The 14,915-nt window shown below is 36.7% G+C and overlaps 2 long non-coding RNA genes and 2 pseudogenes across 2 annotated transcripts; 3 read left to right on the top strand and 1 right to left on the bottom strand.

The window, feature by feature from the left end:
* The first annotated feature begins 5,130 nt into the window (after positions 1-5,130).
* Positions 5,131-8,062, top strand: LOC117215452 (annotated as a pseudogene).
* A 1,332-nt stretch (positions 8,063-9,394) lies between these two features.
* On the bottom strand, positions 9,395-11,959 carry LOC117215451. The gene is made up of 3 exons (XR_004489123.1): positions 11,795-11,959; positions 10,736-10,821; positions 9,395-10,266 (listed from the first exon to the last, which is right to left on the bottom strand). It is a non-coding gene; the product is annotated as an uncharacterized LOC117215451 (long non-coding RNA).
* On the top strand, positions 11,821-11,939 carry LOC117215453 (annotated as a pseudogene).
* A 142-nt stretch (positions 11,960-12,101) lies between the features above and the next one.
* LOC117215450 lies at positions 12,102-14,521 on the top strand. The gene is made up of 6 exons (XR_004489122.1): positions 12,102-12,134; positions 12,456-12,519; positions 12,789-12,888; positions 13,033-13,090; positions 14,114-14,177; positions 14,484-14,521. It is a non-coding gene; the product is annotated as an uncharacterized LOC117215450 (long non-coding RNA).
* Positions 14,522-14,915: the final 394 nt, after the last annotated feature.

Here is a 14,915-nt window from a genome sequence, read left to right as displayed (position 1 = left end):
CGACTCGTAACAAAGAATTATTCCTGTCCATGTTTCTCTTTGCAAAAGTAATTCAAGGCAAGTTAGATGAATCGCTGTGTACCCTATTTGCATTAACGGTGTGCTTTAGTTTCTCTCTGGTTGTGTTAAGTGTTTAAGTAATGAGCATATACTCACTACGGGCGGGTTGCATACGATCGATATGCACCACTTCAGCCTCGAATTGTAGCAGACGCAGAAACTGCAAACCGAAGGCCCCGGCTCAAACGTAAGATCATGTCGAATGGTTTCTCCTTGAAAGTCAGCACAGCGGTTGTTTATAGCATCTGAAAACGATTCTCAGCTTGAATATCTTTGCCATTCGACGGTCGTACGCGCAGTTACGTTAACCGTTTCAACGCCACTCAGCGTGATCATGCTGTACGCATAGTGTGGTGAACTGTGTCGCGATGTTTGGTTACGATTGTCAATTCACAGCGCGCTCGGTTCCGAACGTAGCTTGTCGCTAGTCTATCAGAGTTTCCTCTCGTAATTACTTTTCTTTCAAATAATCGTAAACCAAATAAAGAAAAAACTAATGTATAAATTACCTCTTGAATTGGAAAACCAATTACAGAACGTCACACAAACAAAAGGTAAAGCACGAATATTTGGCAACCTTTTGAGTAACGTTGAGTAACTCTTTAGTGTAACGTTTCTGATATAGCTGATGAAGTGAAGCGTGAACGCGTTGAAAGGTATGTTTCGACAAAAAAAAAGAGCAGTGCAATCGAGTTGATCGGCACTTCTCGTAAATAAATAAACGAAGCGCTATTGCGCTTCATGGTACAATCCGATACGGATTTTTAAAACATCCCTGATACTGAAACGGCTAATAGCGTTACGAAAACGATCGTGCCAGGAAATTTTTGATCAACGGATCCGCATTGCGGCTGCCACGATGCTTCTACGTAGCATTGATGCTTTATCGATGAAGCACGATTGAAATTGGATATTCGATTTCTTACTGGGGAGAGAGTTTTCATATCGTGTTTACTGTTTCACTTCGCAAGTGTGCTTTACAGTATACGTTAGAACTTGAAATCGAGCTATTTGAGTTAAAGTCGCTTGTAGCTTGAAATGACGTTTAAAGGATATAAGAATAATAGAAGGCTAAAATTCAAAAGTGTATATATACATTACTAATATATAATGCCTATAATATATAATATAATAAATAATAATGCCTATATATCGACTAATTTATCAATTAATTAAATCAGTGTATATCAAGTTTTCTATAATTTAGTACTTTCGTGTAACTACAGAAATTTGATGCAATATAAAACTTGATTAAAACAGCGATTCATTAGGAAACGAGAATAATGATGCAAATATTTTTTGTAGCCATTATATAGGATTTCGATCGCATAATTAATCAGTATCAACTTACCAGTCTTTAACGGAAGAACAAAAAGAAGGGCAGGCGGTACACAGACCGCAATCATGATCATTTTCAAGTAGAATCTCAAACTGCCGTACATCTTTGAAAACTTTGTTAGTCGTAAGGGATCAAAGGATGATGTCCGCGCTGCGGAAAATAGATGAGAAGCGGTTATTTCAACAACCACCGTGTAGGTACTGCACTAGCCAGAAGTATCTGCGACAGAAATCAGAATACACTCGTTTTCGCATGGTTGGATCAATTTCGCGTGGGACTAACCTGATTGAACCTAACGCGGGATAATTGCTCAACTCACGACCTTAACCAGCCCGCTTGATTCTCTGTAAATGCTTGAAATTGACGCTTGGATTCTTTCCAGATTAACTAGCTTTGCCCCCCCCCCCTCCCGTTATCTATTTTCTTAGATCGACTTAAACTGCCGCAACATATTATCTTTCTTCTTTTCTTTTCTTTTCTTTTCTTTTGATCTTTTAAAGCCCTAAATCGCTGGCTATTATATTTTGTACACTCAATTACTCTGTAAGTCATAAGTACATATGTTTTACAACGTTATTTGTCATATTTCAGTTAAACCCCAGAAAAGCCAGAAATATATTTGCAGCGTGTTTTAACGCGTCCCTGGCAAAGATCTCAAAAACGAGTTGCGACACAATTTAAAGCGACAAATAGCACCGCGTATCTCGTTGTGGTAACACACGGTTCGCCAGCTTTTTAAAAGCGCTCTCCGTTTGCTTTTTCCTCTCTTCCCTGTCTCTTCGTTTTTTCTTAACGAGCAAAACCATTTTCGCGAGGACGAGAGTACGGAAATGACGTACTGGCAATTTTGTTTTGCGATAATACAAGCAGCTCCGTTTCAGTGAATTAAACTTGGCCCCAAGCTTCTACTTATCCCTACCTTCCTTTCCTTTATTTTCCCTTCTATATCGGTTTTGCGGTTTTCCACATTTCCATCACAATAAACCATGTTTTTTCTCGATTTTACATGTTAGCCAATGATTCGCGGCAAAAGCGTCGACTGTAAAGATATTTGTAGTTGCAATAGCAACAAGTATGTTTTCTCAAATAGAAAATATTGGGAGCGTACACGCTGGCAAAACAATTCATGAATAGCTCGTCCTCTGCTTGTTATTTGTTTCGATACTGTTAGCAAACAAATTCATGAAACATACTGGTATAGCGTAAAATGAACATAAAAGTTTTGCGTACACTTGAGAGCTGAACTTTGGCTGTTATACGTATATTATATATATACGCACACAGTTATGTATATGTATCTTCGAAACTATTGAATTCAAATGGCTAATATTCTTTAACAATATGCACTCGACGACCTTTATCGAGAGAAGTATGTGACGTAATAGTTAAACTTTCAATTCATATACATATATCGTTTATGAAAAAGTAGTCATTCTGCTTTTGTGATCTGTGACACACTATAAATTCTCATAAGCTAACTAACGCGTAATCTTCTGTAACGTATTAATATAATATAGGTATGTATATCTCGACTTTGAGCATCCAATTGGTGATAAATAAGCTTTAGTACATACTTCTTACACGTAACAAGAGACCAGTTAACATCTCTGCTCTTAAAAGAAAAACGAAAGAAACTCTGAAAAGCTGCAGGGTTCAGGTCGAATAACACCAGCTCAGATAAATGACCCTCTAACTTACCTTTGTCCTCATCGACGTCAGTGATTTTAAAGATAGTTATAAAGTGCACTTCTCAGCCAGCGTCCACGGCAGTCAATATTATTTAACGGATCCTAACGCGATGTAAAAAGGGAAAAAGGAGGAAAGAAGGAACAGGGAAGCAAAGAGAAGAAACGAATTTTTCATTTTCTCGAAACTGGATCAAGTTTCAGGCTGCTCGCCAAAGAGTCTGTAGCTAACGAGACAAGATTAGACAAACCACGCTTTAAAATTTCCACAGAACTATAATAATCCTCGAAATCAATACGATTCGTCGATCCATCGCCTGATTAAAAAATGAGATAGGATGAAGCTCACTAGTCGGCTTTTGAACTTTCAATAGTGCTTACGGCTCGTATACTCTAGTTTGAATGCTACAATGTAAGCCAAGTCAGCTGTAACTAGCGTTCGCGTGATTGTCGCTATCTATTATTCACGCGTTACACGTTCACCAGACAAACGCGTCTACCGGTTGACATTGTTTTCTGTCCTGAGTTTCAAAGCAATTATGTTGCTTCGTGTAATCAGATCTCGCCAAACTAACGATAAGTTCTTGTTTGATCTTACACAGTTACTAAAACTATACAAGTTAAACCAATCTAGCCTAAACAAGTAATATCGTTATATATTCTTTTTTAAATCTATATATTGTTTAATAAACCGTGGTTAGGATATAGTAGCTGACAAAAATATTCGGACAAATATATTTGTAGAGACATTTTAGGAGTGTATTATGCATAGTGGCACCATTTAATACTGTACTGTGACTATCATGGTCGTGTTGGTATTATTCGAAACTAATCTGAAAATCTGTATGGAATTTGTAAGATATTTAGTACGAGTACTGTGCATTACTGATATGTACACAACCGAGACGAGATAACGAAGGTACTGCTCTCCATCGTTCATCGCTACGCGTTGCTAGTAGCAACGTATAATGCATATATATCTCGCAAAGACCATAAAAGTACCCAATGGAACCACGTTTAATATTTGATAATAATGTCCCATTACAGTTTCGTCATTTTCAATTGATTAAACACGACCCTCTCTTTAAAAATTAGAAGATAAAATACGTAATACAAATCTACTCGAAATCTTTTAAACCTTACGGACGACTACTTATGGTCTTTAAAAGCAGCAGGGATTAGCAGAATATTAACTGCGGATTTTTCTCGAGAGGCTCGTAAGGATGAACAGCGACGAGTATCTAGAAGCTATGTACTCACCTGGTCAAGGAGACTCCAACACCAAGGACGTTGGAAGTTTCGAGAAGCGATGATGGAAACTGAAGTAGCACGTCAGGTCAACTCAGGCGAAAACTGCTAAAGAAAGAAAAATCCAACTAATTTGTTTCCAACGATAAAATGAAATTAATTTGTTTCACAAATTATTAACTGGATATTATTCAAAAATTATTCAAAATTCGCTTGATTGATTCACGGCCCGGGACATTTGGGTCATACCATTTTGGTAATGGACGAAAATGGCAGAAGGAAGAACGACCGTTTTTTTCATATTTCTCTTTCCCCGGGAAACGATGGAATGCCCGAGCACCTTGTTTCATTTCTTCTCGACATCAATTTCAATCTTTTTAAACGAAATATAATCTGAACGATGAAAAGTTCATTCAAATAATGCTCCGCGCCAGACACTCACGAAAATTAAGAAGAAACACGGAAAATTCGCGAATAAAACGGATTTCTTTGTCCCAGTGAGATAATAAATCTCGTACACGTATTGGTTTTTAAAATCAATATATCCACCAATGTGCACTCGTTTAACAAGGGTGATGGAACGTGCCAAAAATCTCTCAAGAGGGTCTTGGCAACGGAAGTGTCGAAAATGTCACAATTATGAATGAAAAATTCGAATAGTTGCTGATTTTACAGTCGAAACCGATAAAGAACTCCAGATATTCCCCCAATTAATTTACAATAAATTCGCGAAAATGATCGATTGCTGACGTCATTGTATTCTAGAAAGATCGTAAAACGATAAGAATTTATTGAAAAAACTTATATTCCATGATAACACTTCTAATAAGAGTACTAAGAGGAGCGATTCTGTACTCACCTTCCTGCCTCGAAGTACCGAACGCAATTAACCGTCCGCCCAGGATGGAACCGTTCGGAACTTTTGTAAGTCACTGCACGGCCGCTGCCTAGGGTGGAAATGTAATAGATATGAGTACAGAGCGCGTGAGCGAACTAAAAACGCGATAGAGAAGTAGAGAGAGGATGTTCCGTCCTTGTCTAATGACGCGCACTTGTACAGGAAATATGTAACAGCGGTATACGAGCAGCGTCAGTGTCCACTAGTGTGCATGCCTGATTAAACATGGACAGGAAGTATCTATACATGGTGTTCTCTTTCTATTTCCATGTTGCATCCATCTTTCTATATCCATGTTGCATTAGGAGGAGAGTCGTATTTCGGAACGTCATCGGAACATATTATACCTTGTATGTGATTATTTGGAACACAATGGGTGAGTATATTATAATTAAAATATATTCCTAGTTCCAATTCTTTTGAATAGTGTCAGTGACCAATCGAAATAGAAATCAGTGGACATCATGGAAAGAGAAGGCGAAACCAAATTTGAAAATTCGACATCGGTAATTCAGTAGTTAAGAATAACTCAATCGATTATGTAGATTAACTAGTTATAAACAAATATATGAAGTATAAATTCAAATTATTCTTATCCATCTAAAAATTGGAAATTAAAAAGCAGAAGACAAGAAATTATCTTCGAGGATTTATATAGTAAATACATTCTTTTGCCTGTCTTACCTAGAGATAAAACAATTGTTTGATGGTTATCTTATAGTGTTCAGTCATTGCGAAAAATATTTTTAATTAGTTAAAAACTATAATTAATTAAAAACTACATTTTTTTATGTATATAGACGTTAGCGATGTATTATTCCGGGAAGCTCGTCTATCTCCCGAACATCGGGTTTGCGACAACATCGATTTGGAAATTATCGTTGCAGAGTATGAAAATTATTACAAGATGAAATTTCAAAAATATCCCATATTGTGTAAGAAAATAGCTGGAAGGGAAATGACGAGGGAAGTGACAAATGCAAGCAAAACGTAAGAATTTAAATTATTTAACGATATTAAACGGTATTCAACGTATTCAACGTATCGTATTCAACGTATCGTATTACAATATGATCCAGTGTTTGTAGAAGTATTGAGACAAAAGCCAAATCTGTTAGTAAACAAGCGAGAAGTGAGCCTGTGAAAGAGACGAATCTACAGCAGAAGATAACTGATGATAATGCGAATCATATTAATCTCGCAATGACAGTGACGTCAATATTCCCCAATGAGAGTGATGGACGTTCATCAGAAGAGCTATTTAACGTCCCAATGGAACAATCCATGCAATCGAAGATATTGAAATGCATTGCAAAGCTTTATTCAGATAATCCGGAATTACGAAAGATTGCTGAGGACATCTCATGCGTAAGTTATTTTCGATTAATATACGTATCGTAAAGCTTTTAAACGATAAAATTCCCGTCGATAAACCGTCCAACGTATATCGACAATGACGTGATTTCAGTAACGCTTCAAATATCAAATTACGTAACACTTACTTAATATAGAGAAGACGCCATTTTATCTTTGTATCGTCACAGGAGATCATAGTAAACAAATTAAATGTACATTGGGATGACGTTATAGGCCTAGAGGAATGTAAAACCGCTGTTAAGGAGGCCGTTGTGTATCCCCTTAAGTATCATATCTTTTTTGATGGCCCGTTTTCCCCCTGGAAAGGTATTTTGCTGTACGGCCCACCTGGTACAGGTAAGATACTCGTACTCTTTTCATTTCTGTACGTGTTTACAAGAAATATACAAAACAGGGAAAACGAAGTTAGCGAAGGCAGTCGCGACAGAATGCCATTGCACCTTTTTTTAACATAACTGCCAGCTCATTGGTCAGCAAATGGAGAGGCGATTCCGAGAAGTATATACGTGTAAGTTGCTTTGTCTATGTAAGTTTCTTTGTTCCTTTGTCTATGAAGGAGAGATTCTAGGTATAAAAAGATTTGATTTTATTTTTCGTCATTTATATATAAATAGAATAGTTGTTTGGAAAACGAAATGATATCATATTCGTGATGAGGCAATGAATTTAAGGAATTTCGAATATAATATTTAATGAATAATAATTTTAATAATGAATAATAATAAAATTTGTTAAACTGAACAGGTTTTATTTGAACTTGCCTATAGTCATTCGCCTACAATTATTTTTATCGACGAGATTGACTGGATCGCCACAAATAAAGGAGACTGTATATTGTCTGAACCTGCAAAGAGATTCAGGTCAGAACTTCTTTCTAGATTGGATGGATTAGTGTCTAATGAGAATTCTAATGTAGTTCTTCTGGCTACAACTAATTCCCCTTGGTACGTATATCACGTTATTTCAATGTTTTCTAAGTAGAAAATATCGTAATATTTCTCCAAATTCCAAATATGTTATTGTGTTGTTTGAAGTATTCCTTCATTATTATTAGTATAATAGAACGATAATATTTATTGTAAATATGTTATTAGGGGCATTGATGCAGCTTTACTCAGGCGTCTCGAAAAGCAAATATACGTATCATTACCCAATGAAGTTGCTCGACTTGGTATATTCAAATTATACCTTAGCAACCACTTATTAGAAAATACAGATATTGTAAACCACATAGTAAAATGTACTGAAAGATATTCTTGTGCAGATATAAAATTGCTTTGTAAGCAAGCGTGGCTACTAGAAATAAGCCCGATATGGAGGAGACTTGAAAAGAAAGAAACACCTGTTACCACTTTGAAATATGAATTAAAAAGTTATGAAATATTAGCAAAATTGTTTAAAAAAATGTCACCTACAGTTATGCAAATAGATAAATATGATACGTGGAACAAATAAATACGCAATCGTAAGGACAGATATTGAAAAATATAAATAAATGGATTATCGTTCGAGAAATTTTTATTACCATCATATGATATTGCTCCATATCATGAAATATATACATGCCGTAATAGGAATACTATCATCAAATCTCTTCAAATGAGGGAGTGGCAAATGACGATGCGTATTGACAAGATTGCTCGATGAAGATCAATTACGTACTGTGTCCGCGGATTCCAAAAAATGAGTCCCTAAGTAGATGGAAAAAGGAGAGGAAACAGATAGATCACAAAGAGCTACTTATTGTAAGGGAAGAAATCTAAAACTCCAAATAAAGAACAAAAAGGAACAAGCTGCTTATGACGCTATCGTTCCTGGTCTTCCGTGTTCGGTCTCAATTACTCTTGCAGTATATTGTAGCAGGTTGTGTAGTATATTTGAGCATATTGTATTATATTTTGATGCGTACTATCTCTTCGATCACTTGTTTTCACCATTAAGACAAAAGAATAAAATGCTGATTGAAGATGCTTATCGTGACCTCAACTTAAGAAAGGAAATACTTCTTTTGATGTATATTCGAAACTGGAACATGTATCAACCTCGATGATGACCTTCATTGTTAGATTGAACTTTAGGTTTAAAAATTTGTATTTCAAAATGTGGTAGGAAGAGGATAAAACAAATTGTTAGTAATACTGAAAATTACATTTATTTTTACTGAAATCACTGAAATTAATACTAAGATCAGTGAAATTATTATTTTTCTAAAAATATTCAAGCCTTGAACTTTTTTTTCGTGGGGAGATCCTCATGGACACTGTCGGGGTAGTGTCGGACTTACCGACTAAAACCCCACGATAGTGTCACACAGTATAGAAAGCACGATATAAAAACCCCCCAAAATAAGCGCTCGAATCAATCTGTTAAAATATTTTGACGCAGTCTCTTGTAATACTTTGAATCATTCTGTAACATTTTGTACCGTTACTCTGTTAGATCTGCATAATAAACTCTGTTATCATATATAAAGGTAAATTTCTTCACCTTGGCCTACTTGACGCTTAATAAAGGTGCACCGGGACCTCTTTCGAAATTCAAGCCTTGAACTGCTCCGAATATTCATCGGATCTGAGTATTGGATACAGAAAATATCTGGGTAAATTTAGTCAAAAAATGTTTTCGCAGAAGGGAGTCAGTTTCAAACAGTAAGTTAACTTGAGAGAATTAAATTACAAAGTTCTGGCAGAATAACATAATTTTGCATAAAAATAATAAAAAAATGAATACGTCGAAACATTTTACAAAAAAGCAAAGCACGAAGTGTTATAAAAAGTGAACGAAAAGTGAAGTGAAGTGAGTTTATTCGTTTTACAACATATTTTATATAACATGCTCTATCAGTTTGTTACCTCAAATTTGCCTTTTATTTAAATTTTCTTACATAATTTTCATAATAATATTTTCATAATAATTCATAAAGTAATATTGAATATATAGTACAATTCTATAGACCTACTACGAGAAACAGATCTTAAAAACAGCAACACTAGTAAAGTAGAAGCGTTCTTCAAGCCTAAATCCAAATATGATACAGTGCTGAAAAAGTAGGATTACTATATCATAACAAGCAAAATGTATCTTCATAATCTATGTGCTACTAGCGATTTTCCACATGTTCAACGAGATATGCAGTACAGAGGACGTATAAATGTGTTTCTTTATTTTTGTTGAGTCACAAATCAGAATATTGAGTATGTTATTTTCCCGCGGATTGTAAAATCATAAATTGTTAAAGTGTCACGGCTCATTTTATTATCGTAACATCTGTTCAAAATTTGTCAATGCGACCTGGAGATTACGGTAGTGAATATGCAACAATCGAATGCCCCAGCGAGAAGGGCTCGGTCATTATATTTATTCTTATCGTGAGTTCGATAACAAAATATCGAGTTTAACAGTCGTATACAGAGCTCGATCATTCTGGATTATAGCCTCTACGTCTACGATTCCTTTTTGCTTTTGGCATTTCATCTACATTGTAATAACAGTTTTGACAAATGATACGGTCGAAGATATTTTAATAAGCGTGTTGGAGTAATTGGTAACAGTAAGTGAGTAATTATCCATACACCTCCGGGTGATAGGCTGGAAGTTCTCCATCCCAAGGACCGTAGAGTTCCTCTCCTTGTTCTTGTTCATAAAAAACGATGCCCGTACTGTATATAATAGGAAAAGTTTTCATTATTAACGTGTTGCTTTTGTTTGTTGTGTTTGGTCCGCCTGTTTGAATGCTCGTCACTATCTATTGCGAGCGCGTTAATTTTAATTTATTTATATGTATTGACCATGGCATTCCTTTTACTTCGATTTCAATATTATGGTACTTGAAAATATTGGGAACTTTATGAGGTTCTGTATATCCGTTTCAGATTTCCCTCTACTAAGTTCTTTCATTAAATGTAACAAATCTACCATTTTGAAATTTTGTTTATTGATCCGTCTGTTGTAATATTCCTTAGATTTTATTTTCGATTTTATCAGTGAGGTGGTAGGACGTGTACGGTGCCAAAGAAATACTCCGCGGATTGATTTAACAATGAGTTTATTAATTATACGCGGAAGACCTGATAGTTTTACCAGCACGCGTTACCTGGGCCGTACTGGTATTGTTCTTCGCATACTCACCGTTTACTCGACTTCACTGATCAGTTGTATCTCTCTGCGTCTCTCTAGCCTTTCCTCGTTGCCATTCATATAGGATACCGAGGTGCCTGAAACAGAATGTTTTCTTCTGGGGTAGGGAATCAGTTTCCTTTATCGAAAGCACTTGCGCTTTATTGTAAATCATAGGGTCTATTCTTTGACGACGTCCTGACCTCGGACGTCACATTTCACAGGCCAGCACGTGCGCTTCAGCCCTGGAACTTTCTTTATGGCCATGAACCGCTACAGTAGGAATTTTAAGGGAGCACTTGGTCAATAGATCCTGTATGGTCAGGACATATTTGTTTCCTTTTTGTGTTCTCGATGATGTAACCTAGACGTCCAGTAATAATTTTCTTCCCTTTGTCATCTTTCAATATCCCCGCTACGCACGTGTTCGTAACCGTCTGCTATTTTGGTTATATACGCCTTCTTCCGATTATTTTACGGAAGGACCAAAGGGATATCGGTGGGCCATTAGGCCTATTGAAGTTTCCCGACACTTTCGGCCCGTCGGCACCTACGCTTTATCGCGACACTGTATGTGTTTCGTCGGCCTTTCGTAAACAGTGTTCCGGCGATGCTATAATATGTATCAAAGAAACCGTTGGAGAGAGAATTGTTCTTTGCGCTACAGATCTTCGAAAAAGCGTACATCGAAAAAGCGTAATCTCATACATTTTTATTATAAATTAAAAATTTCTCGTCTCGTAGCTTGATAGATTGATCGTGGGAAAATTAACGGATCGACTCAAAATGTGTGTTACTTATCACGTAGTCTCGATATTCTACGACAATTAATGGACGAATGTAACATTTAAACACAATAACGATTTCGTCAAATTCCATCGGCATCAGTTCTACCCCATCAACACCTTTGGTAGCCGAAGTTATGCACAAGTAACTAACTAAACACCACCCTTAAACAACCAAAATCAAAACAACAACAATAACGACGCTGCAGTCAACAAAAATATGTGAGCAAAATGCAGTACTCAGACAACAAACACAACAAATTACAGTCATGCTACAACTACTTACAAACATGTTAAGTAAAAAATAGAAATGCCAACGCCCTGGCCGCGCTGAGTGCACTCGTTCCCGTCAGATCACGAAAGTTAAGTAGCGCCGGACACGGAGAGTACTTGGATGGGTGATCGCCTGGGAACTCCGTGTGGCGTTGGCGAAGCGCGCTAGGCCCGCCGCGCCCCTCGGTGAGGTTCAGGCTTGGTGCGCTCACGTCCACCAGCAATTCACCACTTAATAAACATATCAATCACCGCTAAAAGCACTAACGATCGCAAACTAGTTTATCACTACCGGCATCAAGACCTCCTTCGCATGACGTTAGACCATCCTCGAATTAACCCTATCTCTTGAAGTAAGTACCTCCTTATATATCAATAGTTAACCATTAAATAAATTAAATCAGTAAGTAAGCAACCCACTTAATATCACAACCTCTTAAAGTAAGTACATCCCTTATAATACTATAGACAAAAACCAAACTCCATACTTTTATATCACTAGTCAATTATTAAAACATAATAACTATACCTAATACATAGTCACCTATTATAGTAAAATAGCCTAATATATAATAAATCTCATAGTACCATATTAATAGTACATTAATAAATAAAATATATATTATATGATAATGAGGTCCACTTACTAAATGATCATTCAAATCTACTTTCAGATATCGAAAAATCTCGCTCACCTAGCACTACGCCAGCCAAGGCTTACCTCTCAAGTAAGAATAAGTACGTAAAGCAACTAAGTACATCCTGCATACATGCTTACAACGAAGTAATAATTAATAATACACACAAACATTGATAGATATATGGAAAGTTAAAGCCTTATTCTCTAGTCAATTATTAATAACACAATTTAATCGTACAACTCTAAAATCAAAAGTCGATTATAATAACAGTATCCTAATAAATAAGTAAAAATACTCTACACTCCATAATACCTACTCAATGTCAATTAATATAATAATATAATTAAAATAAACTCCTCTTCGCAGGATAATTCTTCATTCTACTTTCTAAGATCAGCTCCTTCTTTGCTCCTCAACACATTCATCACCCAATTCTCTGCCTCGTAGGAGCACGCACTTATTAGAAGTAAGTACATCATTCCTAGTACATCTATTTGAGTAGACAAAATAAATATAAAGCATAAAGCGTAACATAACAATCACATAGTCAAAATCAAACAAGAGAATATAATAATCCTCTTAACAAAACTAACTCGAGGCCTGCTTACAGGCATCAAAACCTCCTTCGCTAGACACATGCCATCATCAATTTATCACTATCACTCAAAGTAAGTACCTCATATACATAAATACATAAAATATAAATTTATTGTCATTATATAGTAAGTAGAATCAAACATATATGTCGGAGATGAAAGGACACCGGAGCCTTCCCTCTGGAACTTCGGGAAAATCCGTAAAATTGTAATTAAAGTTTACAGTCGTAATTAAACAATCTGCCGTCATCCTGCCCAATTGTACTTGTTTGCGATTTGTGATAATAAACTTGGGCTCAAGGCGACCACCAGTCGCCGAACGTAGCCGCGGTCAACGGGACGGGCGCTTCGCCTAACAAAGGTGTGGAGTTATAGTATGACCCTCGTTAAAAGAAATACCAATAGAGGTACGTGACAGTAAAACATTCCAACGGTTCCTTCGGACAATGAATACCTGATGTTGAGGCACGTACACAGCACAAATCCAGTTAGCCCGAGGACCCGCTACAAAACCTGGGTTTTTCCGGCAATTAAGATTTTCCAAACGGACAGACAGTCTTTGTCCCAAACTGACCAATTGACAGCGACGTCAATTTCCCTTACTTTCGGAACGAGGGCTATCCTCGACAAATCCGATGGTCTCGTGTCCTTAGACACACCCCATCATAGTTTTCCTCTGTGGCATCATTGAAACGAAAATTCATTCTTTCCTGAGATCCCACCGACGAAGGGAGCAGCGCCTGACGATCAGTGAGTTTGAGTTAGAGCAAGTATATCTTTCATCCCGTTGACCGTGGATTCGTCATCGGACCTAAGACCAACGTCACTAACATCACAAGTGCCCAACCACCGCTGTTGATTGTCGAATCGGTAATGTCCATACTCGTAGCATCAGGCCGTATCTTCGTTATCACACAACGATGGCCAACTCCAAGGGAGGTCTATCAAACGCCCACAACCCTGTTCCTGACTGTTCTCCGACATATAAAAACTAAATATAAACTAACTCTCTCTACAAATCAAGTAACAATGGTCCATTATTAAAATGAGCATAGATATCCTAGCGAGATCCACTTCATGAATAATAATTCAAAGTCAATTTTTAGATATCAAAAACCTCGTTCCCTAAACACTACGCAAGCCAAGACTTACCTCTCAAGTAAGTACATTAGTAAAAGCAAGTAAGTACCTCCTTCATATATGCTTACAACCAAGTAATAATTAATAAAACACATAAACATTGATAGATATATGGAGAGTTAAAAACCTCCTTCTGTAGTCGATATTAGTAAACAATTAATCGTATAAACTCTATAGTCAATTACAATAAACTATCTGCTGTTAAATAGGTAAAAAATGCTAAACTTCATCGTACCTGCACAATGTTTATTGCCATAATAATAATATTACTATTATAAAATTAATATAACTTTAATATAATTTAATATAAAACTCCACTTCTCAGGATATCCTGTTCTACCTCCTAAAATCGAAACCTTCTTCACACATCACCGCACTTCGCCCAAGTCTTACCTCGTAGGGGTACACACCTATTAAGAGTAAGTACATCCTTTCCTATTGACATGTCGAGTCACGATCCGAGTCCGGGCTCGAGTCGCTATCACGGTGAGGACTTGGGGTAGGTAATGATTCTTCACTGAAGCTATCCATCTTCTTAGACCACGGAAGTGACTTTTATTGACACAAACAGAAAGGTTACAGAGTTGACGCAAACTGACGATGATCACACACTTGCAACACTAGTGACAATGGTCTTAGGTTCACTAACAAATACGCAGCCAACGGGATGGTAGGTGTACGTACTCTATGTCAGATTCTTTGGTGATATTCACTGACCGTAAGGTGTCAACATTTTCGTCGATGAGATCGCAAGCGA

This window comes from Bombus bifarius, unplaced genomic scaffold (genome assembly GCF_011952205.1).
Source record: "Bombus bifarius isolate JDL3187 unplaced genomic scaffold, Bbif_JDL3187 scf7180000009627_frag, whole genome shotgun sequence".
Lineage (NCBI taxonomy): Eukaryota > Metazoa > Arthropoda > Insecta > Hymenoptera > Apidae > Bombus > Bombus bifarius.
The sequence above is the reverse complement of the archived record's forward strand: the minus strand, read 5'-3'. Positions and strand labels throughout refer to the sequence as shown.